Here is a 20,405-nt window from a genome sequence, read left to right as displayed (position 1 = left end):
GATTGTTAAACTACTTTGGAAATTGTAGCTCTGGTAGTGGAATAAGGGCCTCCTAACAACTCTCAGCACCTTAGCAAACTACACTTCCCAGAATTCTTTGGGGGAAAACATGACTGTTCAAAGTAGCATGATAGTTATTTAAACATGTGGTGTGGATGTGGCCAAAAATGAACACCGTTCATCCTCAGAGCTTTGCACAACATCCTCAGATCTTAGCCTCCCCCCACCCCCTGCAAAAAAGCTAATAGAATTCTAGGCTGCATCAAGAGAAGTCTAGTGTTCAGATCAAGGGGAGCAATAGTACCACTCTTTTCTGCCTTGGTCAGACCCTATGTGGACTCCTATTTCCAGTTCTGGGCACCACAGTTTAAGAAGAATATTGACAAGCTGCAAGGTGTGAGGAGGACAAGCAAGATGATCAAGAAAGGGTCTGGAAACCAAGCCTTATGAGGAACAATTGAGGGACTTGGGGATATTTAGGTTGGAGAAGAGAAGACTGAGGTGATAATGATAGCCATCTTCAAATATCTGAACAGCTGTCTCATGGAAGACAGAAAAAGCTTGTTTCTGGCTGTTCCAAAGGAAGGACCCAAAGCAATGCATTCAAATAACAAGAAAGAAGATTCCAACTGAAAAATAGGAAGAACTCCCTCTGTTTGACAGTGGAATAGACTACCCTGGAAGGTTGTGGACTCTCTCCTTCATTGGAGATTTTTAAACAGAGGTTGGATGGATTCTTTATTTGTGACTCCTTCTTTGCAGTAGGTTGGACTAGATGACTTTTGGGGTCCCAACTCTACAATTCTATGATGGATACCTATCCTCATAGTACGTACCAGCAAGTTTCTACACCACTGCTGATTCCACTTTGGAAAGCAGACCAAGTAATAAAAAACTCAAGGAAGAAGTTCAGATGGCAAGGTTTTGGTTGGCATTCTTGGCTGCACCCTGGGCTTTTCTTTACAATTGACCTGTTTAAACATTTCTATTAAGTAGTCTAACTAATCGGAATGAAAAGACTTCTCATCATCACAGCTGCAGTTCTCTCTCACACACACATGACTCCAGAACTTGGCAGGTTGGAAAATATCAACAGGGGAGGAGGGAGCTGCCTTGTGGAATCAACAACGGATGGAGGGTGTTGCCTCGTGAACACACAAACACACCAAGGTGCCCACTTAGTTTTCAGCGCTCAAGCTTGACAACAAAGCAGCTGAACCTATAAATCTTTGACTTTGGCAAGGGGCAGAGAGAATGTTCCTGGGCCGGCTCTAAGGAACCGCGGGGTGGTTGGTATTGAGAGAGGGAGATAAGCACCCAGATGCCCAGGAAATGTTATGGCAGCAGGAAAGAGAAATTGGCAGCAGCCTAAAAGGGCGGATGTGGGCCATCTCTTTGTGTCTGCAGGCAGAAGACGGGCATGTGGTTTTTTGGACTGCATCCTGGCAAAAGAGGAAGGTTCCAGATGCTGGACAGAAGATGCTTCTAGCTGCTCTGAAGCCACTTTTCTGTCTCTTCTCTGTCTGTCTCTCTCTCTCTCCTCCCCACTTGCCCCCAGCCACCTTGCTCCTGTTGTGAATCACTGTCCTCCTGCCCTTCTTCCTGCTTATGAAAGCCAAACCCCGCCCTCAACCTGGTTGCCTCTAGATCAGGAGGTCTCAGAGTGGGGTCTGTGGGCCACCACTGGTGGGCAAGCTTCATTCAGGCAGCTCTCAGTCTTCCGTCGATTTCTGAGAAAGTCCTTTTAAAAACAAAACAAACAAACAAACATATTTTACCATTTTTATATTTTGTTGGAAGCCGCCCAGAGTGGCTGGGGAAACCCAGCCAGATGGGTGGGGTATAAATAATAAATTATTATAATTTTTTTTCTTACGGAAAACTTATCTTTAGAACAAGGAGTTAACATCAGAGAAAGTCCTTCTTCACACAGCGCATAATTAAACTATGTAACTCACTCCCACATGAGGTAGTGTGGCTTTAAAAGAGGATAGGACCAATTTATGACGGGGAAGGCTATGGATGGCTACTAGCCACTGTCTGTGTTCTGCCTTCATGGTCGAAGACAGTAATGCTTCTGAATATCAGTGGCTGGAAGCCATAGGAGGGGAGAGGGCTCTTGTGCTTGGATCCTGCTTACAGGTTTCCTATGGGGGCATCTGACAGGCCACAGTGAGAACAGGATGCTGGCCTAGATGTGTCATTGGTCTGATCCAGCAAGCTCTTCTTATGCGACTGAAGAGGGAAGGTGGACCATCCATCAAAATTAACTATTCATAGTGATTTTAATTATATTTGTATCGCTTCTTTTATTTCTTGTATTGTATTTTATTGTCTTACAATCTGAATTCTATGTAATGCAAATTGTAGCACCATCTGTAAGAAATAAATTAAACAATAGAAACACAATTAAAAATTATAAAGTATCTAGCACAGCACATTGACAATTGCTACAGCACATGGAAGAATCTGAGCGGTCTGCCAACCCTCAGCCTTTTTCAAGTGGTCCATGGGAGGGAAGGTTGGGGAGCCTCTGCTCTAGAGGTCGTCTGGACTCCATCTGCCCCTTCAGTTTGGCCAGTGGTCAGAGCTGATGGGCGATAGAGTCAAAAACATCTGGAGGGCACCAGGCTGGCGAAGGCAGTATTAAGCAAATAATACATTCCCGGGGCTGGAGGGTGCTCATTTACACAACCTTCCTGCAATAGATATAGACTGGTCTAGACTGATGACCAAGCAAATCTGGACAGTTGCCCAGGGTCTTTTGAAGCCTCAGAGGAAGCCAACCAGGGCCAGAGGTCTCAACAACCTGCTGGCACAGCCACATACTTCCCTGAGAACAGCTAATTTGGCCCAGTCTACCCACATGGCAGAATAAATGGTAATGTGTTGTAAGCTTGGGTGCTACCTATTGAAGGAGGCACACAGTTGAAAAACAGAAGAGAAGGCCTGACACTCGTTTTCTGCATGCATGTATTCGAGCATGTAGCGAGACATTCGAAAGAAAAGGCTTGTGTGCACAGTACAATTTATGGAACTCATGGCCACTATCTTGGATGCCTTTAGATAGAGATTAGACAAACAGAGGAGAAGTCTATCAGTGACTATTTTGCATGATAAGCAAACAAAACCTCTGTGTCTGAAGGCATTCAATTTCTGAATAACAGGTGCTGAGAACAGATAAAAGGCGTTTTCACTCCTTGATTGTGGTTTACTTTTGCTGGAAAAATACATTGGCCTTCCCCAACCTGGTGACCTCCAGATGTTTTGAATGACAGGGGGAAAGGGCTATTGAAACCCAAAGCTGTGTGAATGCACTTCTGCTCCATGATAAATAAACAGAACCGCCTTACAGATGCCAGGGACTGAGCCTGGGACATTCTGCATGCAAGCAGGTATTCTACTACTCAGCTTACTCAAAATAAATCAAGGTTCTAGTCCACATGGTTCTGGGTAAATTGCTGATTCAAACTGGAAGCGGCTTTCTACTGAGTCATACCATTGTTCCACCTAGACCAGAACTGACTACTAATAAAACATTACAGCCTTGGCAAACGTTAATAGGAGACTATATATTTGAGAAGACAACTGTAGTCAGATCACAAGACCATCTAGCCCAGTATTGTCAGCACTGACTGGCAGCGGCTGTTCAGGATTTCAGGCAGGGTACATTCCAAACACAACCTAGAGATGCTAGGGAATGAAAGTGGCAAAGCGCATCATCTGCCGCTGAGCTCTAAGGCCATCTCTAGGCCATTTATAAATGCCTTGCTCTTGTCCTGCCTTTGTGTCTCTCCCCAGGGACACATCCTGCCTCCTCCTGCAGCTGTTTCTGCCTTTGCAGTATCACCAAATGCAAGTCCCAAAGGACTTAAATGACGTGCAGACAGTTCAGAGGGGGCTTAGGACTCCTCTCCTCCAGAACTTCCTGCTGCAGCAGCTTCACCTGAAAAACAAGGCGTTTCAATTCACAAGGCGCCCAGCTTTTGAGATTGCATCAAACAGTGCTCAAATACTTTCAAAGCCATCTTCACAGCCTTAAGGACTGGAAACTTGGACTATTTCTTTTTCATTTGGATCTGAGCTCCGATATTTCGAGTGCCTGGGGGCCTCCACACAGGGTTTAATCCAGCACTGTTCCCAACCCCCACCCAGAGGATTTGTTTGGCTTGTTCCAAAGCTTCTGAGGCTTGAAATGTCCCAGCGATGGAAGAGGAAGAGAGTCTGGCCAAAAGCTGGCTCCCTGAAGGCTGGTTGGTGTGAAAAGCAAACTCTTTGTTAAATTGCGCTCGGTCCCCTGAATGCCAATTTCCATGCCACCAGCTGGCATCTCAAAATGGGCCCCCTCTCCCCTGCCCCTCCTTTGCTGCTGGGAGTAACTTCCTCAAAAACTTACTGGGGCTTTTCTAGTTTAGAGAGCAGGCAAGTGGGAGGTAACGTTATACTTTTATAAAATCATGCATGGTGCAGAGAAAGTGGATGGAGAAACATTATTCTCCCTCTCTCATAACACTAGAACTCGCGGGCATCCAACAAAGCTGAATGCTGGAAGATTCAGGACACAGAAAAGAAAGTCCTTCATGCAGCGCATGGTTAAACTATGGAACTCCCTCCCACAGCAGGCAGGGATGGCCGCCATGTTGGATGACTTTAAAGGATAGAATAAATTCACATGGCTTTGAGCCATGGTGGCTTTGCTGTGCCTCCATGGCTGGAGGCAGTAAATGCTTCTGAATACCAGTTGCTGGAAACCAGAGGAGGGAAGAGGGCTCTTGTGCTCAGATCCTGCTTGGAGGGTTCCCACAGGCATCTGGTTGGCCAATATGAGAACAGGATGCTGGACTAGTTGGACCCTCGGCTTGATCCAGCAGGGCTCTTCTTAGAGGAAGGGAAATGCCGTATACTGTGTCTGACCAGTGGCCCATCCAGCTCAGTATTGCCAACACTGACTGGCAGCAGTGCTTCAGTATTTCAGGCAGGAGTCCTTCCCAGCCCTATCCAGAGATATCACCAGGGACTGAACCTGCGATCTTCAGCCACTGAGTTATGGCTCTTCCCCAGAGAGCCACCCAGCCCCAGAGTGAGAGAGAGAGAGAGAGAGTAAGCCTGACCCATCTAGTGCCAATAAGGAGGGCTGCCAACTGATCAGGAAATAATGGATCAGATTTCCCCTTTGTCTTTACATTTGATGTGTAGGGATTGGCAACATCGCCTCCTTTTAGTGTCTGCACATGATGCTGATGTGAAAAGCACAGCAAAACCTGGCAACATGGATACGCCCAACACATCAGAGAGGTAGAGGTCAGCAGCTAGCGGACCCTGGAAAACTGATGCCCCACCCTACAGGTGACAATTCAACAGCAACAGAAGGATGTAGAAGGGCCTGATACGCTGAACCTACAGAGTTCATTTCCTTCTCAGGGTCTTCAGGATAAATCTGAGGTCAAGAGGCCAGAAATAAGGCAGGGGGCAGCCCCAGCCATCTCTGCCCCCATTCCAGCCCTTTCTTCTCCCACTGGCCCACTCACTTTCTATGTGGGGAGAGCCAGTGAGAGAGAGGTGGGCACCAGGACAGAGTTAGACATATGGAGCCAGCATGGTGTAGTGGTTAGAGTGTGGACTAGAACCCAGGAGACCAGTGTTCTAGTCTCCACTTGGTCATGAAGCTCACTGGGTGACCTTGGGCCAGTCACCCTGACGTACCTTGCAGGGTTGTTGTGAGAATAAAATGGAGGGGGGAGAACTATGTATGCCACATTGAGCTTCTTGGAGGAAACGTGGGATATAAATATCATAATAAATGAATAAAACAATACATTTAAAATACAGTTTGCATTTCAAGATGGATCTATCATAGTCACACTTTCTGGAAAAAAACTGATAATTACTGATTGATTGATGTACCGCCCTATACCTGGATGTCTCAGGGCAGTTCACAGAATAAAATCTAAATATAAAACCACAAAATACATAATAACAATAAAAACAACCACCACCACCCAGTAACCCCCTGTGAACTGACACTCAGGCATCCTCCAAAGTCTGCACTTATCTGAATTTCATGAGAGAGTTTCCCAACCAAGCAGTGTTTACAAAAATTATGTGCATTAATTTTAAACCACACTTTCCCCTAATACATTTGTGAAAGTCACACACAAAAACGCATTCAGTTCAGAGAAGCTGCCAGCAACGATGCGTGCATTAGTCAAAACTGCATACAAAAATATTTCTATTAGGAAAGATTCAAATGCTGAGGAATTTGACTTCCGGAGGCGGCGCGAAACGGGTAATGGCGGTCCTCTTTGCGCTGCAGAGAGGGGCTCCGCAGAAAAGGGTTGTTTGCTACGGCGAAGCGACGACCCATTAAGTTAAACCACGAGCAGAGCGAGCTCGTGGCCGTGGGATCCGGCGGGCACCGAGAGCGACCCCCAAAACGAAGAAGGGACCCCGTAAGGGGCTCCGGAAGCGCGGAGGGGAAGCGGTGCTGTGGATTCATCGCTCTTTCTGCGGGAGTGAAGCCGCGCGGCTGTTACCGATGAGCGCCGACCTTTCTTCCTTTACATTGGATTACAAATCAACTACTCGTGAGTAGGATTTATATGAGATTGGATTACAAATTGTGAATTCGGCTGAAAGCGGGAGACGAGAAAAAGGAAGTCCGTCTCCCGGAGGTGCTTAATGATTAAAGGCAAAGAAACTGACAAGCTGGAAGCAATAGAAAAAGGTTTTAAAAAGAGAGATACCATACGTCTGGAGAAGCTTGGAAATTGAAGGGAAAGGCAAGTTATTTCTAATTTTCTGTGACTGTGTCTATTTTAATTGGGGTTTCTCCTCTGCTAAAATTTTCAAAACTTTAAAGACTTGAGAATCCCTAGCCCTGGACTTGCAGCGGGTAAAAGTTATGTTGCGGATATATTTACAAAGTTGAAACAGATGTCTACCGGTGGATACAATTAAGCAACTGTATTTTGCACCTTTTAAGAAACTATTGTGGCAAAACTGAGAGGGCTCTGCAAGAAGGAAAAGTTCTTCTCTAAAGATATTTATTAACTTGTCTAATTGTAGGAACTTTAATGGCGACTGAAACTTTGTTTCTTCTTTCATGAACTGAGCTATACTCCCTCTAGTGGAGTTTGGGATTTACAATTTCCTGAGAACTGACTTTGTTTTGTCTCTCTGTGGCTTGGTGACTTATTCTGAGGCCTGTCTTTCCCATGGAACTTTTGACAGCTTGACCTTGAATCCAAAGACAGGTGTGGAATGAGGGTGGAATGAGTGGCAAACCAAAAACAAGAGCTGCGTCGAAAGCAGGGAAAGGCAAATTGGTACAAACAACTTTGGTTTCCCAGGGCCGTAGATCTTCAGTCCCTGCGGTACTACAGGCTGTATCATTACCAACAACCCCAGCTGAAGAATTAGAACAATTAACAAGTGAAGAAGATATGGCAGCTGGGGGATCCAACATTCTTCTAGAGGAAATGCTACAACAATTTGCAATTTTGAACAAAAAAGTGGATGATCAGACTGCAAAAATTGACTTAGCTACATCTTCAATTAACAAACTTTCTGAACAGGTGGCTAAGCATTCACAAGATATTGGAAACCTAAAGGACGTAGTATCTGAAAATCGAAAACTGGCCGAGGCTGCGAATGAGAAAGTAGAAGCAGTAACTAAAGAAGTAGAGGAACTGAAAGGAGAGGTAAGGCCACTCCATAAACATATTACTGACCAGCAGGCCTATCTGTCTTTGGTGGAACTGCGAAACAAGGAAAATAATTTGAGATTACGCTTTATTCCAGAGATTGAGAAAGAGGATTTGACTGGCTTTTTGACAGCAGAATTTTCTAAATTCTGGGGCATAAACGAAGATACAGATTTTAAAATAACAACTGCATTTAGATTGGGAAGGGCGGCTGGGAAGGACAGACCTAGGGACTGTTTGATTATCTTAAGGACCAAGCAGGAGAGAGACAAGCTACTTGACCTACACTTTAATAAAGCACTTGAGATCCAGGACAGAAGAGCACAAATTTACAAGGACATACCTAAACAATTACTGGATCTAAGATCTAACTACACCGACCTAACTGGACTTTTGAGAGGCAACGGAATACCTTACAGGTGGGAGTTTCCACAGGGTCTTTCGTTTAAATACAAAGGAAAGAAGATAAAGATCAAAACGAAAGAGGATAGCCAGAAGTTCCTACACGACCACGGAGAAGACTTGCAGAAAGGAGTGGCAGCCATTTGGCCACCACCAGTGCTAGGAAAAGAACCACCACCTTCGGATTTGGACAAAAAAGAAGACACCCAATAAGAGTAACAACAGATTGATACAGGATGTCTCTGCAGCTTTACAGTTGGAACATTAATGGCGCGAATTCCCCAGAAAAACGCAAAAGGATTTTTCATATATTAAAGAAAGAGAACTTGGATATAATTTGCTTGCAAGAAACCCATGTGACCAGGTTACATAGGAAGGTGTTAATAAATAAAAGATTAGGCCAAGAATTTATCTCATCAGACCGAGTTAAGAAGAGAGGTGTGGTGATTTATGCTAAAGAGAATTTATCACCAAAATTTCTGTTTAAAGATGAACAAGGAAGAATCCTGGCTATTGAAATTTCGACCCAAGGAGAAAAAGTTTTGATATTAGGAATCTATGCACCAAATGAGGGGAAATCAGAATTTTATAAGAAGCTGCATGAGACACTACTGGACTATCTGGACTACTCCAACATCATTATGATGGGAGATATGAATGGGGTTGTCTCCACTTTGATGGATAAGTCACAGAATCAGAATCTGACTAAAGATGGAAGACTACCAAAAACTTTTTTTGAATTAACTGACAATATGGACCTAATTGATTTATGGAGGACGAGAAACCCCCTAGGTAAAGAAGGAACTTTCTTTTCTGAGGCCCACCTGTCATGGACAAGAATCGACCAAATCTGGGCAACTAGAGGGCTGGCACCTAAGACTACAAAAATAGAAATCTGCCCAAAGACTTGCTCCGACCATAACGCTTTGAAAATGGAAATGAGATTTACTACTGCCGATTCCTTCAGATGGAAAATGAATGACAACTTGTTAAGAGATCAAGAGATCGTAAAGAAGGCCCAAAAAACTTTAAAGGATTATTTCGAAATCAACTTGAATACCTCAGTGGAAAAGAGAATTATCTGGGACGCAAGCAAAGCTGTAATGAGAGGGTTCCTGATACAACAGAATACAATCAAGAAAAAACTCTGGAATAGTAAAAAAGACAAGATTTTGGAGAAGATAAGTGATGGGGAGAAAAAATTAAGAGTGAATCCAAAATCAAAAGAGACTTTAAGAGAAATAAAATTCCACCAGTCACAATATGCGAAATTGATTAACCAAGAAGTGGAATGGAAAATCAAACAAATGAAACAAAGATCCTTTGAATCTGCAAACAAATGTGAGAAACTACTTGCTTGGCAGTTGAAAAAGAGACAAAAATTAAATTATGTCACCAACCTAGAAGTTGAAGGGAAAAACTTTCAGAAACCAGGAGAAATTAGAAAGTGTTTCCAGAAATATTTTAAAAAATTGTACACACAAGAACCTGAGGAAGCAATTGAGATAGAACAATTCTTGAAAGATAATGGCCTTCCAAAATTATCTCAAGAGAAGAGATCAATCTTGAATTGTAAAATAACACTACAGGAAATCGAGGATGCCATTCAGAATATGCAACTAGGCAAATCTCCGGGCCCCGATGGACTTACCTCCAAATATTACAGGACTTTAAAAGACTATCTGATACAACCATTAATGGAGGTTTGCAACTATATTATGGGGGGAGGGAGGGCACCAGATACGTGGAAAGAAGCATTCATCACATTGATACCTAAAGTGGAAACTGAAAAGACTCAACTTAAGAACTATCGCCCCATCTCACTCCTAAATGTGGATTACAAAATATTTGCGGACGTTTTGGCTAACAGATTTAAAAAAGTATTAAATGAAGTAATTCATAAGGACCAAGCAGGCTTTCTCCCAGGTAGACATTTGTATGATAATACCAGGAACATTATCGATATTTTGGAACTTTTACAAACAAATATTAACACCAAAGCGGTGTTAATCTTTATCGACGCGGAGAAGGCCTTTGATAATATTTCTTGGAAATTTATGAAGAAAAACTTGGAAGGGATGGGAGTGGGAAGGGGGTTTGAGAACGGAATAGAGGCAATCTATTCTGAACAAAAAGCTAAGTTGATAGTGAACAATGTGGTGACAGAAGAACTTCATATTGAAAAAGGAACACGCCAAGGGTGCCCCCTATCCCCTCTGTTGTTTATCTCAGTCCTGGAGGTTTTGCTGAACATGATAAGGGAGGATCGGCAGGTACAAGGAATATGGGTCGGAGCGAAACAATATAAACTGAAAGCATTTGCAGATGACTTGGTTTTAACATTACAGGAGCCAGAACCTAGTACAAAAAGAGTTTTGGAATTGATTCAGAAATTTGGTCGGGTGGCGGGTTTTAAGCTGAACAAACAAAAAACTAAGGTGTTAGGGAAAAACCTGACGGTTATTGAAACAGAGGAGTTTCAGAAAGAAACAGAGCTAAACATTGTTAAAAAAGTGAAATACCTGGGGGTCAATCTGTCTTCTAAGAATTTGAATCTATTTAAAGATAACTATGAAAAATGTTGGTCAGAAGTTAAAAAAGACTTAGAAATTTGGTCAAGATTGAAATTATCCTTGTTAGGCCGAATCGCAGCTATAAAAATGAACGTTTTGCCAAAAATGTTGTTTTTGTTCCAGGCCTTGCAGATTGTGGACAGAGTGGATTGTTTTGGAAAGTGGCAGAAGGACATTTCTAAATTTGTCTGGCAGGGCAAAAAGCCCCGAATAAAGTTTAAAATATTAACTGATGCAAAGGAGAGAGGGGGGTTTGCCCTGCCGGACTTAAGGTTATACTATGAAGCTGCGGCCTTCTGCTGGATGAAAGATTGGATTTTATTGGAAAACACTGATGTCCTAGATCTGGAAGGCTTCAACAATTCGCTAGGTTGGCATGCGTATTTGTGGTATGACAAGGGGAAAACACATGGAATGTTCAAAAACCATATTGTCAGGAAAGCAATATACATGGTCTGGAAAAAATACAAAGACTTATTGGAAAGTAAAACTCCGAGGTGGATCTCACCAATAGAGGCCAAAGCTCGGAAAACATCCAATATGGAGGCATATTGGCCGAAATATTGGGAAATAATAGAGAATATTGGAGGTAATTGGAGATTGCAGAGCTTTGAAAAACTAAAAGATAAGGTGCAAAATTGGCTACACTATGCCCAAATTAATGAGGTTTTCAAGCTAGATAAAAAAATAGGATTCCAGGTGGAAAAATCGAAACTTGAGACAGAGCTGTTAGAACCAAAGACCAAGGTAATATCGAGAATGTACAACTTGCTGCTTAAATGGAACACTCAGGATGAGACAGTTAAATCAGCCATGATAAAATGGGCTCAAGACATTGGTTATAACATCATGTCAGAAGACTGGGAAAAGTTATGGACCACCGGTATGAAGTTCACGGCATGTAATGCCTTGAAAGAAAATATTATGAAAATGGTGTACAGGTGGTACATGACCCCAGTCAAACTTGCTAAGATATACCATTTGTCTGACAATAAATGTTGGAAATGCAAGGAGGCTGAAGGGACATTTTTCCACCTCTGGTGGACGTGCCCAAGATTGAAGGCCTTTTGGGAAATGATCTATAATGAGTTAAAGAAGGTGTTTAAGTACACCTTTCCCAAGAAACCAGAGGCCTTTCTTCTGGGCATTGTCGGCCAGAAGGTGTTAAAAAAGGACAGAACTTTCTTTATGTACGCTACAACTGCAGCAAGAATCTTTATCGCCAAATACTGGAAGACCCAAGATTTGCCCACACTGGAGGAGTGGCAGACGCAACTGATGAACTATATGGAATTGGCTGAGATGACTGCAAGAATCCGGGACCTGGGAGAAGAGGCAATGGAGGAGGACTGGAAAAAATTTAAAGACTATTTGCAAAAGTATTATAAGTTGTATGAAACATAAGATGACGTATGATTCAGGACGCTAGCCCCAGCAACGAAATTTAATTATTTATGAAATTGTTAATATTTGTGAAAGAACCAAAGTTTAAATGGGTTAAAATGATATCAGGTTATATTTTTAGAGTAAATGGAGAACAAGAGATTTAAACTTAAATTGCAATTGAAAATATAAAGAAATATATGAAATAAGGGTATAATTTGCTGATGACTTTATTATCAAGAATGCATTATCCGGGGGATGTGGGGAAGTCCAATGGAAATTTGAAAAAAAAGTTATTGAAATGGAATCCTTTGTTTTCTTTTCTTATCTTTTCTTTTGTTCTGTTTTTTTCTTCTGTTTTACTTGTAATTTGGAAAAATGCAATAAAATTATTATAAAAAAAAAAACAAATGCTGAGGAATTTTCATGAGGATTATAATAGCAAAGAATAGCAACAATTGTAAGTTGCTGTGGAAACGTAAAGAACTGAATTGAAGATTGGAAAAATGAGAACTGGAGAAGCGGACAGCTCTTTCCATCCAGAGGGTACAAGAATAATTCTATGTTCTAAAAACACATTGGGAAATGGAACAGAATTCCTACATTGGAGCTGCACAGGAAAGAGTTAAGGGGGGTGGGATAAATGGCGATGCAAGACTCCGCCCTCTAGTCCATCAGGCCCCACCTTTGTTCTCTTAGGCTCCGCCCCTCTTGTGAACAGTGGGGAGGGGGAGACATGGACCACTGTGGCACTCCTTTTCACCCCAGCCTTTCCCCACCTGGTGCCCTCCAGATGTTTCAGAGTATAACTCCCATCAGCTGCAGCTCCTGTGGAGCCGCATCCCAGCAAGATTCTTCCTGGCACCCCAGAATCAGTATGAAGGTGACACCCTTTTCCTCCTCTGTTCTATTCTGCTCACCACAAATCGGAGCTAGTATTCAAAGGTAGACCGCCCAGCTGCCTCTGCACATGACGGAGGTGCTAAATAAAGTTTTCAAAGAAGCAGGGAACATAGTGTGGACACCTGTTTCGTGTTCTGCTTTGTGGCCATGTTAACCACCATCTTTGTTAGTGGTGCCTTATTTTATAGAATCATAAAACTGTAGGATTGGAAAGGATCCCAAAGGTTGGTCCCTGACTTGTTTCAATACTTCTAAACAAAGGAGATATTCAAAAAGAGATAAAGAGAGAGGATATGTACAACAAGGATCAGAATTTGAAAAAGTGATTTTGGGGGTCTAACAAAAAATTAATCTCTAAAAGATATAAACTATTGCTAGAATGGGAGACCAAAGACGAACTGATAAAGGAGGCAATGATAAAATGGGCTATTGATATTGGGCATAATGTTGAAATTTCTGAGTGGGAAAAATTATGGAATTTAACAATGAACTTCTCTGCATGTTATCAAATAAGAGGAAATATGCAAAAAAAATGCAATATAGATGGCATTTGACACCGGTCAAACTGGCTAAAATGTATAAAAGAGGCTCAAAATTATGCTGGAAATGTCTGGAGCTAGAGGTTACATTTTTTCATTTATGATGAAAATGTAAACGGGCAAAGGAATTTGGGGAGATGGTGTACAACGAGCTAAAAAAAAACTTTTAATTCACATTCCCCAATAAACTGGAAGCATTCCTTCTAGGCATACTTGGGAATGAGTTACCAAAGAAAGGCCACAATCTATTTCTATATGCAACAGCAGCTGCGAGGATAGTAAATGTAAGATATTGGGAACAAAGATAGACCCCCAGGGAAAGAACAATGGCTAAATAAAATAATTGAATATGCAGAGCTTGCCAGCATCACATCTAAAATAAGAAATCAAGATGACAAACAGACGAGGAGTGAGTGGGAGTATCTAGGGGAATATTTACAAAAAAATGACCTCAAATATAAATTCCAAGTAGGAGATACTTTGTGACCAACAGTTGACAACATAAAAGATGTGAGAGTGTGGAAAGTAAGGTGAAGGAATTAATGGATATGCAGCTAAACAAGATGTAAAAGGAATTGTCATGGAATGCTGGGTGGGAAGTCAAAAAGAACTACTGTATAAGAATGGGAAATGGTGTAATTCTAAAACTGAAAACTTTTCTAAAAAAGGAAGGGATCCCAAGGGTCATCTCTAGCCCAACCCCCTGCAATACAGGAATCATAGCTAAAGAACCCCTGACAGATGGGAAGGACTGATCCTTAAAATCACCCTGGCAATTGTAGATCTGGGAGGGGAATAGGGGGTCCCCTAACAGCTCTCAGAACCCTCAACAAACTACTGCTCCCAGAATTCTTTGGGGGAAGCCATGATGGTTTAAAGTGATGTCATGTCATAGCGCTTTAAATGGGATGGGGGGGCACTGTGGTCTAAACCACTGAGCCTCTTGGGCATGGGTAGGCAAACTAAGACCCGGGGGCCAGATCCAGCCCAATTGCCTTCTAAATCCAGCCCACAGACGGTCCAGGAATCAGCGTGTTTTTACATGAGTAGAATGTGTCCTTTTATTTAAAATGCATCTCTGGGTTATTTGTGGGGCATAGGAATTCGTTCCTCCCCCCCCTCCAAAATATAGTATGGCCCCCCACAAGGTCTGAGGGACAGTGGATCGGCTCCTTGCTGAAAAAGTTTGCTGACCCCTGCTCTTGTGCTTGCCGATCGGAAGGTCGGAGGTTCGAATCCGCATGATAGGGTGAGCTCCCTTTGCTCCGTCCCAGCTTCTGCCAACCTAGCAGTTCAAAAGCAAGTAGATGAATAGGTACCACTGCAGTGGGAAGGTAAACAATGTTTCCTTGAGCTCTGGCTTCTGTCACGGTGTTTCCGTTGTGCCAGAAGCGGTTTAGTCATGCTGGCCACATGACCCGGAAAGCTGACTGTGGACAAACGCTGGCTCCCTTGGTGAGATGAGCACCGCATCCCATAGTTGCCTTTGACTGGACTTAACCATCCGAAGGTCCTTTACCTTTACCTTATTTAGTGCTTTAAATGTACAGTGTGAACGTGGCGTCTGTCATTCCACAGGTGATGTGCCAATTAAACTGTGCTTAGTCATCACTAGGTGACCTGCAAGAGTTGACTTATGAGTAAACTCTAGAGCTTAAATCTAATTTTGAGAGGGAGGGGTTAGAAAAAAGTAACTCATGAAGAGACATCACCTTGCCAACAAAGGTCCGTATAGTTAAAGCTATGGTTTTCCCAGTAGTGATGTATGGAAGTGAGAGCTGGACCATAAAGAAGGCTGATCGCCGAAGAATTGATGCTTTTGAATTATGGTGCTGGAGGAGACTCCTGAGAGTCCCATGGACTGCAAGAAGATCAAGCTTCTCCATTCTGAAGGAAATCAGCCCTGAGTGCTCACTGGAAGGACAGATCCTGAAGCTGAGGCTCCAATACTTTGGCTACCTCATGAGAAGAGAAGACTCCCTGGAAAAGACCCGATGTTGGGAAAGATGGAGGGCACAAGGAGAAGGGGACGACAGAGGACGAGATGGTGGGACAGTGTTCTCGAAGTTACCAGCATGAGTTTGACCAAATTGCGGGAGGCAGTGGAAGACAGAAGTGCCTGGCGTGCTCTGGTCCATGGGATCACGAAGAATCGGACACGACTAAACGACTAAACAACAACAACAACTCATGAAGTGTGTCATATACAGAAGATAGACCCAAGCAGCTGTTGCAAACACACTAGGGACTAAACCCCATTGAACACAGTGGCTTTGCTTCCAAGAATACAGCTGATCTTGGTTCAAACCTCTACCCTGCCAGGAATCTCACAGAGTGACCCTGGGCAATTATCCATCTCACAGTGTAGCCTGCCTCACAGGATTGTTGTGAAGATAAAATGAGCGCTCAGCAGATGGACTAAGCATGGAGCTCCTTGTACAAAATGTGGGCTAAACGTATAAATAATAATAATAAGACTCACTAGCAACATCCTAACTTATTTTTTCCAACATAGACTATTCTGGATTGGGGAGTCCAGGGTTCGGGAGGTGGAATTTGTATTAAAATCTATTTAGTTTGGCTAGTTTAGTTTGAAATATTAATTTCACATGGTGGCCTTAAAATGCAGCCATAGAAGCTTAATACACAAAGGGCCAAAGTTCAGCTACACTTGGCAACAGAAACTTAAAAAACCCACCAGTTTTAGTGAGAGAAAATGAAGCACAGGATAGCAATGTAGAACCTCCATGTTAAGAGCAGTATAACTTTGAGTACCCACCAGATGCCTCAGACAAGGACAGGGAAGGACCAACACTTTCCTGCCCTGATTGGGACGGTTTCCAGAAGAAGCTTCTTGCTTGGCACTGCTGGAAACAAGATACTGGGTTGATGGGCCCTTTGCCTGATCCAGCCAGCCAATTAATACCTAGGGGAGCACTCAAATCCTTCCTGTGTTTCAGGCAGGGATTCGGATTTGGAAATGGGGGAGAAAAGAGGACCAATGGAGCCCTGAGAGATAAACTGACTGACTGTAAAGACTTCCACGCTGCTGTTTTAAGGCAGTGCAATAATCCACCCAAATCAAGGTTATGCCCTTCTGGAAAATGAATGATCTGCAAACAAGCCAGAACTGCAGTCACAGAAGTTTGAGGGATTTTTTTTTTCTTTCACTGCATCAGTTTGTCTCAACGTTGGCAAACCCTGCACCCCACCAACTTCCCCCAACCTTTACTATAAAATTAAGACACACAACTGATTTTTATGCTAAATCCTGCAGTCCTATATTTTGGTTGTGACAAATGTACACTATACAACCTTTAAAATAAAGATTGTAGAGGGGTTGATTAAAGGGGGGAGTTGTTTCTGAGATAAGGAACCCCTATGTCATTTGAAAGAGCTTTTCACTGGTGGGGGAAGCCCCCTGCCCCACATGCTGCCCCCACCAGCTTTGGGGAAGACCCCCTCCCCAAACCTGCTAATGTTGCATGGGGGGGGATCAAATTGCAAATCACTTAATATTATTTTTTTAAAAAAATACTTTCATTACTCACCAATTTTACTGGAGAAAGAAAGAAAAAAGAAGGAATCTGTAGTTTGAACTAGAATAAAACAAACGTTGCAAAATGAAATAAATGCCCGGCTTCTTGCCTGCGCTATAGAGGCTCCGGTGGATGGGGGAGAGAGAACTTTTCCTTCCCAGCTCTCGGAGCGAGTGTTGCAGTGGGGCAGCAATGCAGGGCTGGGAACTGCAGCAGCTTACTCCAAAAGAAGAGGCAGGGTGGAAAGGAGCCCGGCGGCGGCCAGGACGAAAGAGCAGGACACACACTCTGTCGCCCTGATGCAGAAGGAAGAGAGGGGAATCCTCCGCTCGCGCCCTCTTCCCCTCCCACTTAAAGGAAAAGGAAGCACGAGGTTGAGGCAGATGCCAGCCCAATTCACCACCCGCTGTGCCCGCGAGGAGCTCCAAAGACAAGGCTGGGCGTGTGTGTGTGTGTGTGCGCGCAACCCAATGCACCCTTAAACAGCGAGGCTTATAGCCGTTTAATAGAAATCATCATCATCATCATCATCATCATCATCATCATTATTTATACCCCGTCCATCTGGGACCAATACCCTGTAAAAAGCCAATTTTTAAAATTTCGTTCCTCTGAAGGGGGGTGACCGTCAAGATCCAAACCTACACCTCTGATGGCGAGGGCAGGTAGAAGAAGGAAGCGCCCAATCCACCGCCCCAAAAAACTGTGTCACAAGTCTTTGTGGCACACGGGTCTCTTGTGGCGCAATGCTAACCCGAAGGTTGGTAGTTCGAGCCCACCTAGGGACGGCTGTGGGCAGGATTCCTGCATTGCAGGGGGTTAGACTAGATGGCCCCCGGGGTCCCTTTCAACTGCGATTCTATGATTTTTTTAATGAGCAAACACCGCCGAGACGAAAGCGGCAATCTCTTCTACACGCACGCACGCTTACCTGGAAGTAAGCCAGGCTTGCTTCTGATGAAGCATGCACAGGGATCGGGCTGCACGTTCAACCTTAAGCGTGGGTCTATACACTTTGGGAAGATGTCCGGTTTACAGCTCCGTGGGGATCATCTGCGGGAGCCCCCTCCCGCCCACCTGGGATCCCAGTGTGGGCGTGGTTTGGTCAGAGCTCTCCCCCCCCCCCGACATTTCTCGCATCCCGCCCCCGAAAGAGTTAAGGTTGTTCCTTTATGCACTTGACGTTTGTCTAGCGCAGGCCTGGGACATTTTTTTGGGGGGGGGGAGAATCCGGCCCTTCAGACCTGTCTGGCCCCCAGAACGCTCCCCCACCAACGACAACACCCCTCATTGTCTCTGCTCCCTGCCCTTCTTGAGCTCTTTCCCCCTGGTTGAAATGTGTTCTTGAACTGAGATGATGTTTCTATAGCTTGCCCAGATGGAGATGTGTGCAGATAATGATGATGATGATGATGATTGCAGGGTAGCCTGGAGTACAAAGGTAAGAGTCACATTTGTTGCTCCACCCACTTTGGCCCCTGCTCCGCCCACCATTGTCACACGGCCCCTGGAAATATGCCGATGAGAGAACATGGCCCTTAAGTTGAAAAAGGTTCCCCACTCCTGGTCTGTTGGGCTGTACTGGGTTCCTTTGGTAGGAAGGGTGGGAAATACATTCATTATGATGATAATGATAACAACATCTTTTCAATTATTGTCTCTTGATCACCACAAGCTGTCACCAAGGTTTGTACTTGGCTTACCACTCCTGGTTTGTTTGGAGGAAACAAACCACAGACCTTGGTTCAGACCTAACACTAAGCTAAACCATGGTTTGTCTTTCAACCATAGTTAAGCTTAACTATAGTTTGAAATCAACGTAGGAATTATGAATACAAAGATTCGTTTTGATGCTCTGGTGTCTGTACAGACTGAGATTCATTTTTAGCATTCAGAAGCCATAAGGAAAGATTAATGGTGGTAACTATTCTGTGTATGTGTGTGTGTGTGTGTTGGAGGTGGGGTCCTCTCCTTATTGCCAAGAAGCTAACAGTAGTTTAAGATGCTGCTGCTTTGTCATGTAAATCATCACCTCTCTCTCTCTCTCTCTCTCTCTCTCTCTCTCTCTCTCATTCCGTGCAGATAGATTTGCTACATTTCACTGCAGTGATTGCAGTAAAGAACCAGTTTTTAAAAACCCTGCCCTAGTCCTCTCTCGCAAGTTCTTGTCCTCACCAAACTGAAATGGCTTTCTGGAGCAGTTTTAAACATATTTAAGAGGCCAGTGCAGTTCTGAGAATGCCACTGGATGAATACTTAGTACTAAAAGGAAGTAGAGGGAGCAGGGGGTGGGGTGTGAGAAAAAGGGACCTGAATTCATTTGGCTCTTGCCAAACACAGCCTATTGCAGCAGCAGCCTCCCGTGAGGGATTGGTGCTGCCTAGAATGCTAAGTGGGCTTTTCTCCCCAGCCAGCTGCCCCTCTTCCCAGAACAGCTTCTTCTCATGGTTCAAAGGCTGCAGACCAGAATCCACAAGGCCCCCCTCCCCAATCTTGCTGCCTTTTCTTACCTATCTGTAAAATGGGTGGTATCAGCACAAATCGTAGGTGTTCTGCTGCACAATTCTATGGACTGTAAGGGTTCGGGGGGCAGGGGGCAGCACCCCATTTTGTAACAGGGTCTTGCCCTCATCAGGAGGGAGAAAGTCATTTGTCAGAGATGAGCATTGTAAGCTTGAGGCTGACAAGAAGTCAGGTTCGGAAGACGGGAGATGAAGTGCAATTGGCGTTGCGTGGCCCTGGGTGCAAGATGATTAGGGGCACAAAGTTTCAAAAGAAAAAGAAAGTAGTAACAACAAATAAAAAGCACACCCTCACCGTCTCACAGAAAATCTCCCACTGTTCACATGGGTGGACTGAAGAGCAGATCTGGGCAATGGCCACTTGCTAGGGCACCCTCTGTAGGGGCTTTAGAAAGATATCCACTCCTGACCAATCTCCTGTCCTGTTCTCTGCTATGCTGGATGCTCATGGAGCACCACTTGGCTAGGTTGCCAAGCTGTTGCCCTTTCATTCCAGCCCATTGGCAGCTGGTGCTGAGGATACTTGCCTTGCCCTGGGGGGCCTGGCAACCCACGCTATGCCACTGGATGTAGGATTAGACCAGGGGTCAGCAAACTTTTTCAGCAGGGGCCCGGTCAAATATATAAAAGGATGTCACATAGAGGAGGGAGAAAGGTTGTTTTCTGCTGCTCCAGAGAAGCGGACACGGAGCAATGGATCCAAACTACAAGAAAGAAGATTCCACCTAAACATTAGGAAGAACTTCCTGACAGTAAGAGCTGTTCGACAGTGGAATTTGCTGCCAAGGAGTGTGGTGGAGTCTCCTTCTTTGGAGGTCTTTAAGCAGAGGCTTGACAACCA

General features: G+C 44.0%; 1 protein-coding gene across 3 annotated transcripts in view; it reads right to left on the bottom strand.

Moving 5' to 3' along the window:
• The window catches only part of BCAN (brevican), a 51,911-nt gene extending 33,828 nt beyond the window's left edge, over positions 1–18,083 (bottom strand). The window contains exon 1 of one of the 3 annotated variants that reach the window (XM_082203898.1): positions 17,974–18,083. The gene's annotated coding sequence lies outside the window, so the exon portion shown is untranslated. Of the gene's footprint in view, positions 1–17,054; positions 17,404–17,973 lie in introns of those variants that run through there. The other 2 variants (XM_082203905.1, XM_082203906.1) reach the window with 2 other exon arrangements.
• Between the last annotated feature and the right edge of the window lie 2,322 nt (positions 18,084–20,405).

Source organism: Podarcis vaucheri (assembly GCF_965113315.1).
Source record: "Podarcis vaucheri genome assembly, chromosome: 16".
NCBI lineage: Eukaryota > Metazoa > Chordata > Lepidosauria > Squamata > Lacertidae > Podarcis > Podarcis vaucheri.
This window is presented reverse-complemented; position numbering and strand designations above follow the sequence as displayed.